The sequence below is a fragment of the Plectropomus leopardus genome, chromosome 14 (assembly GCF_026936395.1).
Source record: "Plectropomus leopardus strain MGB_pleo_1.0 chromosome 14, ASM2693639v1, whole genome shotgun sequence".
NCBI lineage: Eukaryota > Metazoa > Chordata > Actinopteri > Perciformes > Serranidae > Plectropomus > Plectropomus leopardus.
Window position 1 is genome coordinate 25,744,871 of NC_142189.1, and position 14,649 is coordinate 25,759,519.

Sequence of the window (14,649 nt, forward strand, 5' to 3'; positions counted from 1 at the left end):
CTGTGGGCACCGTGTGAGTGGGTACTTCAGCAGTGTGTGTATTCTCTTTGTTCAAATCCATTGTTTGTCCTTCTAGATTTAGTGTGTATGTATGTGCACATTTGTCAGTTTACATTTGGGTGTGTGTGTGTCTGTGTGTGCAGATGAGTGTGTGTTTGGATGCATGCATGCTTGTGGGTTTTTATATCCCAGATGTATGTGCCTGTTTCATGTGTTTGTGTGCATGCCTCACTATTTGAATAGGCTTTGCTCCCAACACAAAGTCTTTGTAGGTGTGGATGTAGATACGAGAGAGAGTGTGTGTGCATGTGTGCGTGCATGTGTGTGTGTGTGTGAGAGAGAGAGCGAGCCAGGTATGGGCCCACTCTGACCTCAGGGCCCCACGGTCTGGGCTTTCGTGCTCGGAATAATCTCAGGCTGATGTTTATTTACAAGCACACGCCCCGTCGCACCAGGTTAAGAGACCTCTGCTCCCCCTCCACCACCACTCTTTCTCTCTCTCTCATTCTCCTGCCTCACCATGTTTCTATTTCATCCCCATCCTCCGTGCTCCTCTGTGGCCCCTCTGTTTTGTCCCTCTCTCCACTTGTTTGTATCCCTACAATAATCAAACCCTTCCACCCTTCTTCTGTCTCCTGCCATTTTCATTCCATTTTGCACATTTCCTCTCTCTCATTTACTGTATCCAATTATGTCTAACTCTACTCTACGGCATAATCGCTAAAGCAGATACATGCACACGCCCCTTCTCTCCTATATGTAAAAATGAACTCTGACACAACCAAACAAAATACCCTAATTACACCCACAAACCAAAGGTCACTTGCTTTTCCCACATAATTCTAATTTCCTTCACGCTGTGTGTAAAAGCATATACCATAATACATCTTTATGAAATATATCAGTTATACATTGCACTTCTTGGAGTGCAGAGTGTACTCTGGGCACAGACTGAGCAGCAGAACGTCAGGTGCACTGAAAGTGAGACTTAACCATTCATTCTGCTGGGTCTAAAAGTTCGCATTTACTCGCAGCAGCTTTTCCTCTCATCCAACGATTTGATCTGATTATGAATGTCATCTTATTTGCTGATAGGCCAGTGGCAACCAACAAGGCGAATATCAGTCGATACAGATGTTCGCCCGATTGATCAGTGCATCCCTACTCAGCATTCTCGGTCCTTTTAGTTGACTGTGGAGAAATGTGCTGTTTTGATTTTCTGCGCAGAGAATCCACTTGGTTGAAGAGGCTTTCAACAAGAGCGCTGTTATGGTGTTTGCAGCACACCTCAGGGTTAAGATATGTATGTGCATTAAATATGTCTGCATGTTTTATGATGGAGCCGGGTGTGTGTGTTTGTGAAGGAGACTGACCTTACTGCGGTTCCAGACCAGACTGAAGCTGTTGCAGTGGTGTTAGAGGCTCTCTCTTCCTCTGCCAGTTGCATGAGGAGAACAGACAGAAGGAGGCTAAAGGCAGTAGAGTGGAGAGCAGGAAGTGGGGAAACTATGGCACTGGGGATGGAGAGGGGTTGGATGCTGGCGGAGCGACGGGGTTTTAGACGAAGTAGGAGAGGCTATAAAACAAACCCTCCTCATCTAAACCCTCTAAGAAACATCTGAAAATGCAGAGGCTTAACAGCGCTGCACTGAGCCAAGCTCTCATTTACCACCCCTCTTCTCCTGCTTAATGTTTCCTCTTTGTCTTGAGATATTTGCACATATGCATATCAAGGCCGTGTATGAATATGCTCCGCTACATGCCTTTGTGCACCTTTTTGTCAGCTGTGTGGGAGTGTGTTAATTCATGACCCAGGGCGAAAATGTATGTCTCCTTCACCGTTGTTTGAAGACAAACGATTGCGTGTGTGCGCGAGTTCGTGCATGAGTGCATTTGTATTGCATTCACTGTGGATGCTACTTAATTTAGCATGCAGATGTGTGCGAGCCAGCCTCTTGCTGTACGTGTGTTCATGCAGATCTGTTACCCTGTTAGTTTTCCCGCTATGTCCTCACTGCCCCTTGTTAGTCTTTGGTCTTGCGTAGCTGCCCATTGTCTCTGCTTTGGATCCAGTGAAGAGGAAAACTCATTTGTTGCAGTCTTCCTTCACAGTCTCTGTTTTTCTAGCAAGCTTTTGATAGACAGCGACATTCGGGAGCTTCAGCGTTAACCCAGGCTACCACAAATGTTCACAATATAATGTAATGCCAAAATCAGATTCACATCAAAACAGCTTTGGAAATTGTTTAAATCAGTTCTCATTTTATGAAATGGTGAATGTAGCAGCTGTGGACAGCGACAGAAATTGGCTCAGCTTGTAGCTTTGGCACCACTGGATTTCAGTGTTGATACAGGCTGTCATATCAACTACATCTATTCAGTGTCAAAATGTTCTGAGGTTCTTTATGTCTGCAATCTTTCTGTCACTCTAGGTTTTAATAAATCCTATAATTTTCTTCCTTTTTTGTCTTTGCATTCTTCTCTCCTTTGTTTCCTTATTCGCTGTCTTGTCTGTGTACAGTTTTTTTAAATCACGTTACCCAATAGAGTGGCCCAGGGGAATGAGTCCTAAAACCTGGAAATGAGGTAGCACTTTAGCACCTCTGGTTCCGCCATCACAAAGTCAATGGGTTTTGGAATGGGTTTTTGGTTATATTCCTGAAAGAAGGTCTGTGGTTAACACAAGCTTAAGAGACTTAAAAGTTTTGTACTACGACATGAAATATGTCAGAAAGTATTCCATTCGAGAACTTTGAAGCTTTTATGTGTCTTAAAAAAGGCTGTTGCTAACAAGTGGCTAAATGTGACTACAGAACATCATTAAGCCAAAATTGTGCCAAACACAGCAGTACAGCCTCATACTTACTTCTGGCAATTACATTTAGGCTACAAAAATCATGAAAGTGGTGTTCATTTGTGAAGATTATCTTGCTGAACAAAACATGTAAGTATCATAAACATTTGTTTACCACAGAGCTTATTTTCTGCAATGATCCAAAATCCAGTGGAAAAATCCCTTTTTGATGCGAGAACCAGGGCGACATTAGCTACCAGGTTGAGCTACAGAAAAATGTCATCTCTGCAGCACTATATTGTGAACCAACCAATCAACCCTTCTTCCCTTTCCTGCTTTAAGTTGGAATTGATAAAGCCCAGTTAGGACCAATGCTTCACAACAATAAGATACTGTATTAGAATATTGCAGTGGAAAGTTGCAATGGGTTGAACTGGCCTATTTGCGCTGGACTCAGGTTATCATCAGCCTATCTTGTCAAGCAGCCGGTTCGCTGGCTTAAGAACATAAAGAGTGTCACCTGTTTCAACAATCAGCTTGTAGCAAAGTCAGCTGATCATTTCAGTTCCTAACTGTTAGAAGACAGAAATTAATTTGTGGCATTCTCATATACTTTTTTTTTAAAAAAATAATACAGAGAGTGAGCATTGTTTTGTTCTGTAGTCCTATGTGATTACGCTCCACAGTCGTCGCTAACCACAAATACAATGACAAATGCATTATGCTTCCTTGTTTAAATCAGCTTAGGTTTTGGTGCCACTGGATTTGCAGATTGTCATATCTATATCTGTCAAAATGTCTTGGGGTTCCTTTTGTCTGCAATTTCTCCATGTATCTGTCTCCTGTCATTATGTCATTTTGTCCATCGTTCTGTTGTTTCTGTTGTGTTTGTTTTTTTTTACTTCACCTTTTTCCAGTTTTTAACTCTTGTCTCCTCGGTAATATCTTTACAACCCACCCCACCCCTCCCCCTCCCTGCCGTTTTTCGCGTCTGCCGCCTGTCTGTTTTCTCTCCATCTTTCTCCATTTTTCTATCACTCCCTCTCCTCTGCTGATCCCTCTGGCTGATCCTCAAAGGGAACCAAGCGAGTGAGTGGGACTTAAAAGAGAGAGAAGAGCTGTGCTCTACCCAGCAAGGTCGTCCCTCGCTCGACTGAAACGCAGCAAGGAGAAAAAAAACAACACACGGGAGAAGAGAGCTTTTCCCTCACTCTCCTTTTCTCTTTCCTCCACCTCTCTACTCTTCTCTTTCATCACTCCTGAGTTGTTTGATATCTCACTTTTACTCTCCTTCAGCAGGGGCTCGGATCTAACGGCTCTGAACGCAAACTCGTAAGCCCCCTGAGCTACAGTGTTATACCTCGATTCCTATTCCCTCTTCCTCTTTCTTTCTTGCTCTTTCTGTTACTTTTTCTTCCCTTGTCTTCAAACAGACCATCACTGTAATGTTTTCTGCCTTACGGAGCGGCGGGGGGGGGTGAAATACCCCGACAGACACCCACATTTTTACCAATAATGTACAATGTACGTAGTATGTTGCATCGGCTCCTGTCTTTGATGGGACTGCACCGCTGCCTTTGCTGCTTTTTCTGCAGAAATTATTGATTGTGAGATGTCAAATCACTGTTATTCTGGAGGCTTACAGATCCACCTGCTTAAGATTCAGTGTTTATTTGTTATATAATGTTTTACGGGCCGCCTAGAAGAAGATATACTGTGAAAGGCATGGTGTTACGCTGTGTTGCTCCTATGATTTTCCCTCCCTGCTCATTTAAACTAGCTGTTAAGTGTTAAATACATGTCGACATTTAGAGAATGTAAAAGATGTCAGCTTTGGAGGCGGCAGAATTTGTTGTCAAGCCAAATTATTTCTTTAAGCAGTAGTGTTGGAAGTGGAGGTCGTGCTATGATCCAACCAAAAAGCATAAGTATACCAGCAAAACAGAAAAGTTATGAGAAAGGCCAGTAGTGGGGTCACAAGTATAAAGTGGGTTGGGAGTGTGTTGGCTTGGATTTATAAACCTAACAGACAAGTTCAATTAAAGATATGAATAGCTATCGGATTGGGCAGAGATGTTCAGAAGATGCAGATGAAAAGTATCCATCCCTGTGGAATTTTTTAACATCAGTCTAACACAAGGCATCAAACTATTTCTGCACAGCAAACATAGATTAGAGAACCCTTCTGTGGCTTTAGGCAACACTGCTTTTACTTCATTTTTCACCATTTCTCTGAGCTGTATTCGATAGTACATGGAGGCAGCACTCTCTGGCATGGTAAATGATCACTGTCTTTAAACCCATAATTTTTATTGTATTTTATATATTTCTGGCAAAGGAAACCAGCTGTGCTCACAGCAATGAATTATCACCTTTTAGGATGAAATGGCGAACATATTAGGGCCCAATTATTGACACATCCATCAGATACATTACAAAGCAACACTATCATTCAATGGAGTCATATATTCATGTACCTGAATGTAAGACTTCACAGCAGGGCTGAAAAGGACCCTGATGAGAGTGGTTAGGCTGGACCAAACAGTAAAATTATGGGCCAGAAACCAAAACAATAAGCTCAAAGACACAAAAACACTTAGCACAATAAAGACGCACTACACCGTGAGGTTATCTTTGCTTTTTATAACATGTACTAGTGAATATTTACATTTTGTGGCTGGAGACATGGAATAACCTAAAATGATGTGCGCCATTAAAATAGATGGGTTTTTTTGTTTGTTTATTTTTTCTGCTGCAGTCTTGATGCGAGTCCTCATACCTAGTATTTTGGGTATACCAAGGCTGATCCAATATTTCTGTGTACCTAACTGTTGATTAAATATGTATCTGATAGCTGTATCCCACTAAATCGGATGTACCTTGGTATTCATTATGTTATTATGTTATGTTATTAAGACATAAGTAAAGTTTAAGTGGAGAACGTGATAACCATTAAGCTATCAGCTGGAGAGAGGACATATCACTGTGTTTGAGCTGTTGGTCAGTTTACTCTGAGTTGTACATTAGTGTTACACAGAAGCAACTTCTTTCATCCTCATAAACAATGTTTAGCTGAGTACAGCCACTGGCTTCCAGAGGGCACATAGACCTCCAAACATACAAGTTTTGTGTTTGTCTACCATCAATTTACTTTTGTAATTTTAACCACTGAAATTTACAGTCTGCGCTGGCTAAAAATGACAAGCTGTTAGCTGAAGGTTTTTTACTAACTCCCAAAAAGTCAATTAATCATGAGATTTTTTTTACCCAATAATGATGATTAATTCTCATCTAAAAGGTCTCCAATACAATGAGTCAAGGGTTAACTAATGTAGGCGGGACCCACCTGGGGGTGGGTGTGATAGCAAAGTCCTGGATTGGAGATACTCTCTGACTGCAGTAACAATGCGACTGCTTTCTTGTAGGGATCGTGGGAGACTTTACTTCTCTAATATCTAAAATGCTGCTAATTTAACATGTCATAAAAGAGAAAATTACTGTTCAAACACATCTACATGCAGCAATAACCAAAGTTATGCAATCATTCAGAGGCCGTTTAAGCTCATGTGTCAACAAAAACTATTCACAGAACCCCCAGTTGATGCATTACAACTGCTTTATGATTACACTGTGCCTAAACTATGGTTGAACCATTAGGCGACAATGATGCATAATGTCTATTAGTGGTTTTTAGAGTCAACTTTTCTGTGAAACCCCTAGATATTTGCAAATGAGAAAGAGAGAGGAGAGATAACTGATTAGTGACTGTGCAAGTCTGGCTAATTTTGCCAATCTGGGTGTCGGAACAGAGGCAGTCACTGGTGCAATCAAGTAATTTTTCACATTCACACACTATTTTTCACTCTCATATGCAGTGAAATGCTGGCAGTGTAGACCCTGGCTCTTATTAAGGAGAGCAGCAAGCACTGCAACACAAGCAAGCTGAGGTAGAATATCAGAATAAAGTGAAGACTAGTTATAATAAGCTTTTTTTCCCTTTTTTTTAGCCCACACCAATCCATTACTATTTGCCTTGATCAGCTCTGATTCAGAGTCTGTGTGGCTCAGCACATCTTTACTGTTTTTTCTTTAAAAAATAATCTTTTGCTTCTGTTGTATTTGTTGTTGTTGTTGTTGTTGTTGTTGTTAGTGCTGATGCGATAAAATGCTCATTTGCATGGCTCAGAGAGTTCTCATCTGTAAGGACTAGTCCACATGTAGATTCTTACTCTTAAAATCTTAGGTTTTTCGATGCCATTTGGCCTTTTGTCCACAGCAGTGGCTGTACATAAAGGTGGACAACCAAATACCAACCTATGGAGTTAAAAAAAAATCTGTAGTTCCTGGAATGGCCACTTGAGGCTGAGTCCAAATGTGGGGCAGTCCCCAACAAACACCAAATTACAGTGATGGTAAATGACTGTTATTGCCACATTATGCCATTGTTAGTGTTTATTAAGCACCGCCCCGATGCGTTTATTATATGTCACACTAGAGGTGTTGTGTTACACATCACACCTATCACGCCTCTTTGGCTTCTGCGATGCCAGCATGCTATCTAAAATCACACACTATAATGACGGGATTCCACCATTGTTTGGTTCTGTGTAAAAATGCAAAGGCTGGACTTCGTAGAGGCTCCATGTCATGAACTCTGTGTACAAAGGACTAGAGATTTTTTTGGGGGGGCTGCACCAGTTTCAGATAATTTCAGTATTTCAGAATTAATTTGGCTTTTTTAACCTTTAACCTTTTTTTTTTTTTTTTGATGATCTTCTCCAACCAGACTTACCGCTCTTTTCATTTTCACTTTTACTACTCGTTTACCTGATTGTACTGTGCCCATGAGATGAGTTGGATACATCTCTCCTTCCCCCAGAAAACCTGCTGCATGGCATAAAAGAATCGAGTGGGCACCGTCTCTGCCCCCAAACCAGATTTAGGAGCCCAGAAAAATCAACACAGAGAGACAGTTTTAGGCTGCAGTGCACTAATGTTTGTGTATCTGCATTTGCCTGTAGGTGCCTGTGTGTGTATGTGTGCATGTGTGTGTATGTGCCTGCCTGCCTGCCTGCCTGCCTGCTGATGTGTGTGAGTATGTATGTGTGCATGTGCCTGTGTGGGTGTACAGTTTGTGTGTGTCCCTTCTCCAGGGTCTGTAGAGGTGTTTTATAGCCTTTGAAAATCTTTGCATTTCGATCAGATATTTTTCAAGGTTTCGCGAACGTCTTGTCACAGTCAGAAATTGTCAGTCTGATAAAATAAATTCACCACTAACCCGGCAAACCCACTCAACAGTCTAAGATGTCAACGCAGACACTTCTTTCAGTCTCGGCAGCTCAAAGCTCTTTGCCACTTTTTCCTCCTCCCTGTCTCCTTGAACACTTCTGCATTGTGTTTTTCTATCGGTCTGTGTAAAGTGAGTTTTTTGCTGCTGCTTTGTTATTGGAAGTACATTCTCCACAATATGTAGGCCATCTTAAATCTCCAGTGGTTAGTATACTGTATGTGTTTATGCTTAATATCTTCAGTGATGTCAAAAACGTTAGATCTGACCATCTTCTTTAATTATGAAGCTATTCTAAATAGGCCAAAACATGAAAATAGCATAATTAAAAGCCTACAGATAGATTTGGAAATGTTGTGTCTGTTGATATTAATCTGCTGTATTTACAGTAGACATCTAAATGCAGAAATATATATTATCAAGACAGGAAAGGAAAAAAGATTGCAAGATTACACACAGTAAACATGTCCATTACTGTGCAGTATAGAAATGTATAGACATACACACATTTTCTACTTTGATCTGCTTGTGTGTTTGCGTGAGAGACAATGACAGAAACAGAAAGTAACCCCTAAACCCTCTCAGAAAGATGGTTTTAAATCGTACATTTTTCTCTATAATGAAGAAATATTTGTGACTACATAAGTAACACTCAAAATGTCTGACATCGTAGTTTTTACGGTTTGTCCTATACCCTTGGCACAAGGCCTTGACGACTTTTTTTCAGTCTATTCAGCATGTTGAATTGGCGTTGGTGCAGTCAGAGCCTGTCGTGAATGAAGTCACTTTGATTGGCAGTTCACCTCAGTGCATGAGAAGAGAACTGGAAGATCTTTTTTTTTTTTTTTTTTTTAGAGCTCTCTAGCAGAAACAGTTAGGAAGTGTCTGTGTTATTTTGTACCATGACTGTTCTTTCAACATCAGTTTGTGTTACTGTATGAACTGGTTAACAAGTGTCTTGAATCCGTCCTGTTGGTCTTCCAGTTTCTCTATTTGAATGATTAATACAGACGACCTCCATTTGCTGCTATGCTATGCTGCTGGTCAAGACACAGGCAAAGAAAAGAGATGCTACAGTCGACCTTGGTCGCCACAAGTTCCTTGATGTCGGTCAGTCAAGACATCATATGTAATAGCCTCTAATGTCTCCACATTTTGGACATCATCAATAGTTGTTATTTAATACAGTGGACTGAATTCACTGATGGCCTGACTTTTCCTGCAAAGCATCTCAAACTGCATAAACAACTTCACCTGCAGCACCCAATTGTAACTTTCAAATTATAAACTGTGTTTAAATAATGGAAGCAGCCAGGTTCACATTGGTTCTTGGACTTCCATTTTAAAGCCTCATGTTTGGCCTTTTGGCCGTTGTCATCTTGGATTTTTGGAGCCAGAAGTGAGCATACTTGGTGAGAGGGTGGAGCTAGAGAGCAGACAACCTGTCAGTCAAAGCAGCCATGCCCTTAATTATGCAAAACTAGAAGACTTAAACTGGTAAGTCATATTAAAATTCAGCCCTGCACTGTTGTCATGAAAGTTAAAACTTTCTTATGGAGACCATAACCATTTTTTGTACCAGGCTGTAAACATGTTTATTTCGGCTGTTTTAACATGGAGGTCTATGGGGATTGACTCACTTCTGGATCCAGCCTCAGATGGTCATTTGAGGTACTGCAGCTTTTGGCACTTTTGCATTGGCTTCATTTTTCAGCTCTGGAGGTTGCTGTTTGTTTCAGATACATCACATAAGCATGTTTTCGTAAAAAGGCTGGTAATCCACGGATATGCAGTAGTAATAGTCCCTCCCTGATGAGGCTCATGTGGAGTTCACATGGATATGAGCACCCACCCTGCTGCCAAATAAAACAACTACTCCCAGTTGAAGGGGTGATAGTGGACAATGTTGCCTTGTTTTCCAACTTTATCACACACTGGTGAGAGTGCGTAAAACCTGCAGCCTGAAGCTCTTATTAATTTGGTTTTATTCAAATAGATGATGAATGGGGAATCTAAGAAAAATTCAGCACTGTTATGGTCACCTCATAACAGAAAGGTTACTGACTCCTATTGCCACAGGCTGAGCCCGCCTTGTTCAGTGACAGAGGAAGAATGGGACGTTATTTAGTCCAAACAGTCAACAAGCAGAGTCATATGTGGGCCTCCAAGGACCCCCCAGGCTTTAGGAAATGAAGAAGGCAATCAAAATGGAAATGTTGCTGCTTTGAAACTGCATTAGAATCTCCAAACAGTTCTTCTTGGCCTTATCTTTCACTTTGGTAATGAATCATGTGTGCCCTCTTTCCAATTGGGCCTTTATCTGCTCTCACGCTGTCACTGCACTGTCATACACACCCTCTCTCTCTCTCTCTCTCTCTCTCTCTCTCTCTCTCTCTCTCTCTCTCTCTCTCTCTCTCTTTCTCTCACACACACACACACACACACACACACAGACACACACGCGTGCACACACACACACACAGACACAGACACAAAAAAAAAACTACACACGAATAAACAAACCGAGCTTCGTCACCATCCACCTGAGTCACGGAGGATAATCTCTTTGGTTGATGAAGTCACAGGCAGCCCTGTCACTGTACTGCATGAGTGTGTGTGTGTTTGTTTACACGCGTGCATGTACCACTGTCTACTGTAAATATGTCATACAGTAGGTAGCATTGCTCAGAGGGGTTGTGTTAGGCAGCATGTCTGCATGCTGACTCCAGTATGTGTGGGTAGTGTTGAGAGCGATGTCACCATTGGAGACAGAAGCGGGGACTCTTCAGGGTGCCACTTGGAAAATAAAACACCATTATGTTGAGATTCGGAGCCCACCCACAGGAAGCTCAATTTAAAGCAATTGAAAGCTCATACTGGGAGACTGATAACATCAGTATATGAATATAAATACCATACCATTCCAGGAACACTTTACCTTTTGTTTTCTTTAGATTTTCAATAGAAAATAGGAATATGTATTTGTATATATATGCTTGACCTGGATTCAAAATGTCTGTCATTGTGGTCAGTGTTTTCTCAGCCCACCGTTTGGTTAATGGGAGGCTCAACAGATTTTACAACTGTTTTTACAACCTTTATAATGCCTATTTATCTCTTAAGATTTGAGACAGAAAACCTGTGTTGCAATAAAGGGGTGCTGAGTTTCAAGGGCACAGGCAGGGAGTGTCTAACAAAAAGATGCCATTGGATGTAATACAGGGAATGCAGGATCCAGCATTTCTTTTGAGCTTGACTCATATAAGGAACTAAGGCCTAGTCCACATGTACCCAGTTACCTTTGAAAATTAAATTTGTAATTTGTTTCCTCCTTCATTCTCAAAAAAAATCCCATCTACACACACACTGCTGTAAAAACAATATCTGTCCAAATAAAAACACAAAATCACACTTGCCAAACCAACAGGTGGCATATTAACCATAACTTTATCCCTAACCCTAAAGCAAACAAAGAAGATGTTGGCTAATTTGAAGACAAAAAAATAAATACTGAAAGCTACCTGAGGATGTGACATCTTTAGCACAGTCTGACCCCTCAGTTCCTAAACATAGTGGAGGAGTAACTGAACATTTATGTGTAAACATTTAAAAAGTCCTCTGAGCAAGGTCAGAGCCAGCACAATGCACAATGGTGGATGTGGCCAGAATAGGCCACATCCACCATTGCGCAAAATGCTGCCTCATTTTGACACCTCTCACAGGAGATCACAGCACTCACTCTGATGTTACAAATAAAAAAAATCCCCCAAAAAGTTTTGTCTGTACTTAAACACTGAAAACATTTTCTGTACATCCTCAAACTAGAACAAGGTTTCTTTACACTTTCATCCTAGGTGGAATTTTACAAAAGGTCCATTTCAAGTGACCTAAAACACAATGTGCCTGTTGACAAAAGGCCAAAATGCACAGAAAAAGCTGCATCTTCAAAAAATATTTGTATGTGTGGACTAAGCCTAAAAGTCATGATATCTTGGCCTCATCAGTTGGAATAATTTGGATCCTTCTTTTTACAGTCGGTTATGTGAGAGTCCCCAACTTCATGGAGGTGTGATACGAATATCATTGGGTATCCTTTAACTATTTACACAGATATACTCATACATTCATAGGCTGTCATCTTTGTGCATTGTTATAAATGCTCAAATATGAAGTGCAGGTTTGCATATTTTAACCTACTGCCTAATTTAACTCTCCCACTCAGTTTGACCTTGAGATTGAAGTGTAGCTTCTCAAATGTTTGATTCCCAGTTTTTTGGCACCTAAGTGCAATTTATACAGCCTCCCACAGTAAAACATGGCTCATTTTCAAGAAATATACTCCTCAGTCAGCACTTTTCAGTTAAGGTTGTTGTGTCTGTTCAAGGTGGAGGCTTAAAACTAAACTTTCAGTCATGTTTTAGAACAGTTCATCCCAACTGGTTGGTCAGATCCATTCAGAGTGGGTTAGCATCAGAAAAATAAACCTCATTTGAAATATTTAAAATTGTAGGACCGGGAATTTTATGTGAAGTACCATTTTAGGCTTAGAGGCACTCCAACGTGCAACTTAATTACAAAAGTACACAAGTAGCTTGTAGAGTGCTGCAGGAATGATATTTTGTTTTTTGTTTTTTTGTTTTTGTTTTTGCTGGCCATGGTTCCCTCGTCAAAAAGGCAGTGGATTTTTGATTATTAAAGAAAATAAGCTCTGTGGCAAAGAGAAGTACACAGAAGTCAGGGTTTCCTGTACATTCATTTATTTGTGGTGGCCCACCATGATTAAAACGTCTTCAGTTCAAATGAAGCCCTGTTGAAATATGTATATTGCATATTATGCACTGCAGTTCTTGGAGTGCAGACCAAACTCTGGGCACAGATGGAGCAGCAAAATATCAGTTGCTTTAAAAGTGAAACCTTTATTCTGCTGGGTCTAAAAGTTTGCTTTCACTTGCAGCAGCTGCTTCTGTCATCCATTGATCTGATCTGATCAGCTCTGATCGTATCAATGGATCATTTATCCACCCTGCAAGTCACAAACTGCTACTGAGAAAGAACTCATGGAGAGCTCCTTCTGCGCTGCTTTCACAGATCCGAATTTAGGGAGGGGACACATTCAAGAAGTGAAAAAAAAAGAAAGTTGGCTGTCATCTTTGCCTCCCACCTCAAAAGCTATAACTGCACTCTAATGTTTCTTTAAACATCAACTGTACTTACTTAAGTAGTTTTAGTTTGTTTTTTTGTTGTTTTTTTATTTTATTTTGTGAAATAAAAGCATGATACCCTCGGAGAAGAGCATCCTAGATTAGAATCAACTGAGAGGCAAAAAAGACGAATAAAAACAAAATGAATGGGTGTTGAGTCAATGTGGACCTGAATATCTAAGGGAAATGTATTTGGACCCCAAGACTAGACCAATAAGGAACTACTGTTTAGGACTTCTCAAATATTCAAGTTTTGCTTATTGGAGGACTTTCTGTTTGACACTAGTGCAGTAGTCTGGTATTTAGTGAGCCTCCATTCAATTGAGCGCTCAAGAGGCAAAACCATTGAAATCCGAAATGCATCCCATTTGTTCACATGCCTGCCCTTGACACATATGAGTGACGAACACACCACCATCTATTTTGTGCCTCTGTCCGCATTTCCATCTGAATGATATGGAGCTATTCTTAGATCTGTGGGAGGATAGATGGGCATCATTTAGATTTTCATTTTCAAAGGCTTCTCTCCTCGTTGCTGCAAGCCATTTTCAATCGACCATTTGTTGGTGCACAGCAAAATGCGCAAGCTAATGCTAATTATGTGCACAAAGCCTACTGTAAATGGTGGCTTTGGAGTTCTGGAGAAAAAGATTTTGACAATGAAAATGGATTCATGACAGTTTGCATGGCTTGAATAAGACCTTATTAATATTCAGTTGAGCATCAGTTTTGCAAAAAGACAGAACTTAGACCATTGATGTAGAGTGAAAGCTGTTAACATATTTGAATCTTTGTGGATGGGTGTAATTTTTATCTTTAGCTAATTGTAGTAATTTCAGACTATCAGTAAAGCTCCTCTAAGTGACAGATGAGCAGCTGATGAGAAATCAGCTGTTTTTGCACTGAACAGAACACTTTTATTACATATTCCCAATACACCTCTTCAACACTATGCGTCCAGTCAGTGTTGACCTTCCTTTGACTCCTGTGATGACATCATTTTCTCATAAACATTTGTGGTTTTAGGTAATGACAGGTGGAGCGCATGATGTTGTGGTCCACCTCCCTCTTCACTACTCCCACAACCTTTCTTTGGAAATTACAAGATTGTGCAATTCTCAGATCTTGGGTGTTAGCCGCTGCATTTTAGCTTGAGGAAAAAATAAAAAAAAACTTTTTGGCTGTGCAGGAATGATGCAGAGTTGTGGATTTTCGACTTGACTTGGAGTCCTTTGCTGTGAGACTCAACTAAGCTGACTCCAAATAAGTGCCCTAAGACTCAACTTGGCACTTAAGGGCACACTGAGAAGACTTGACTTGGTGACCCATAACTATTGAAAAACTACTGAATGTGTCCTTTGGAGCAA

The 14,649-nt window shown here is 40.7% G+C and overlaps 1 protein-coding gene across 1 annotated transcript in view; it reads left to right on the top strand.

Moving 5' to 3' along the window:
• Window positions 1-14,649, top strand: part of babam2 (BRISC and BRCA1 A complex member 2) — a 98,340-nt gene that overhangs the window by 67,157 nt on the left and 16,534 nt on the right. The gene's annotated exons all lie outside the window — the stretch shown is intronic.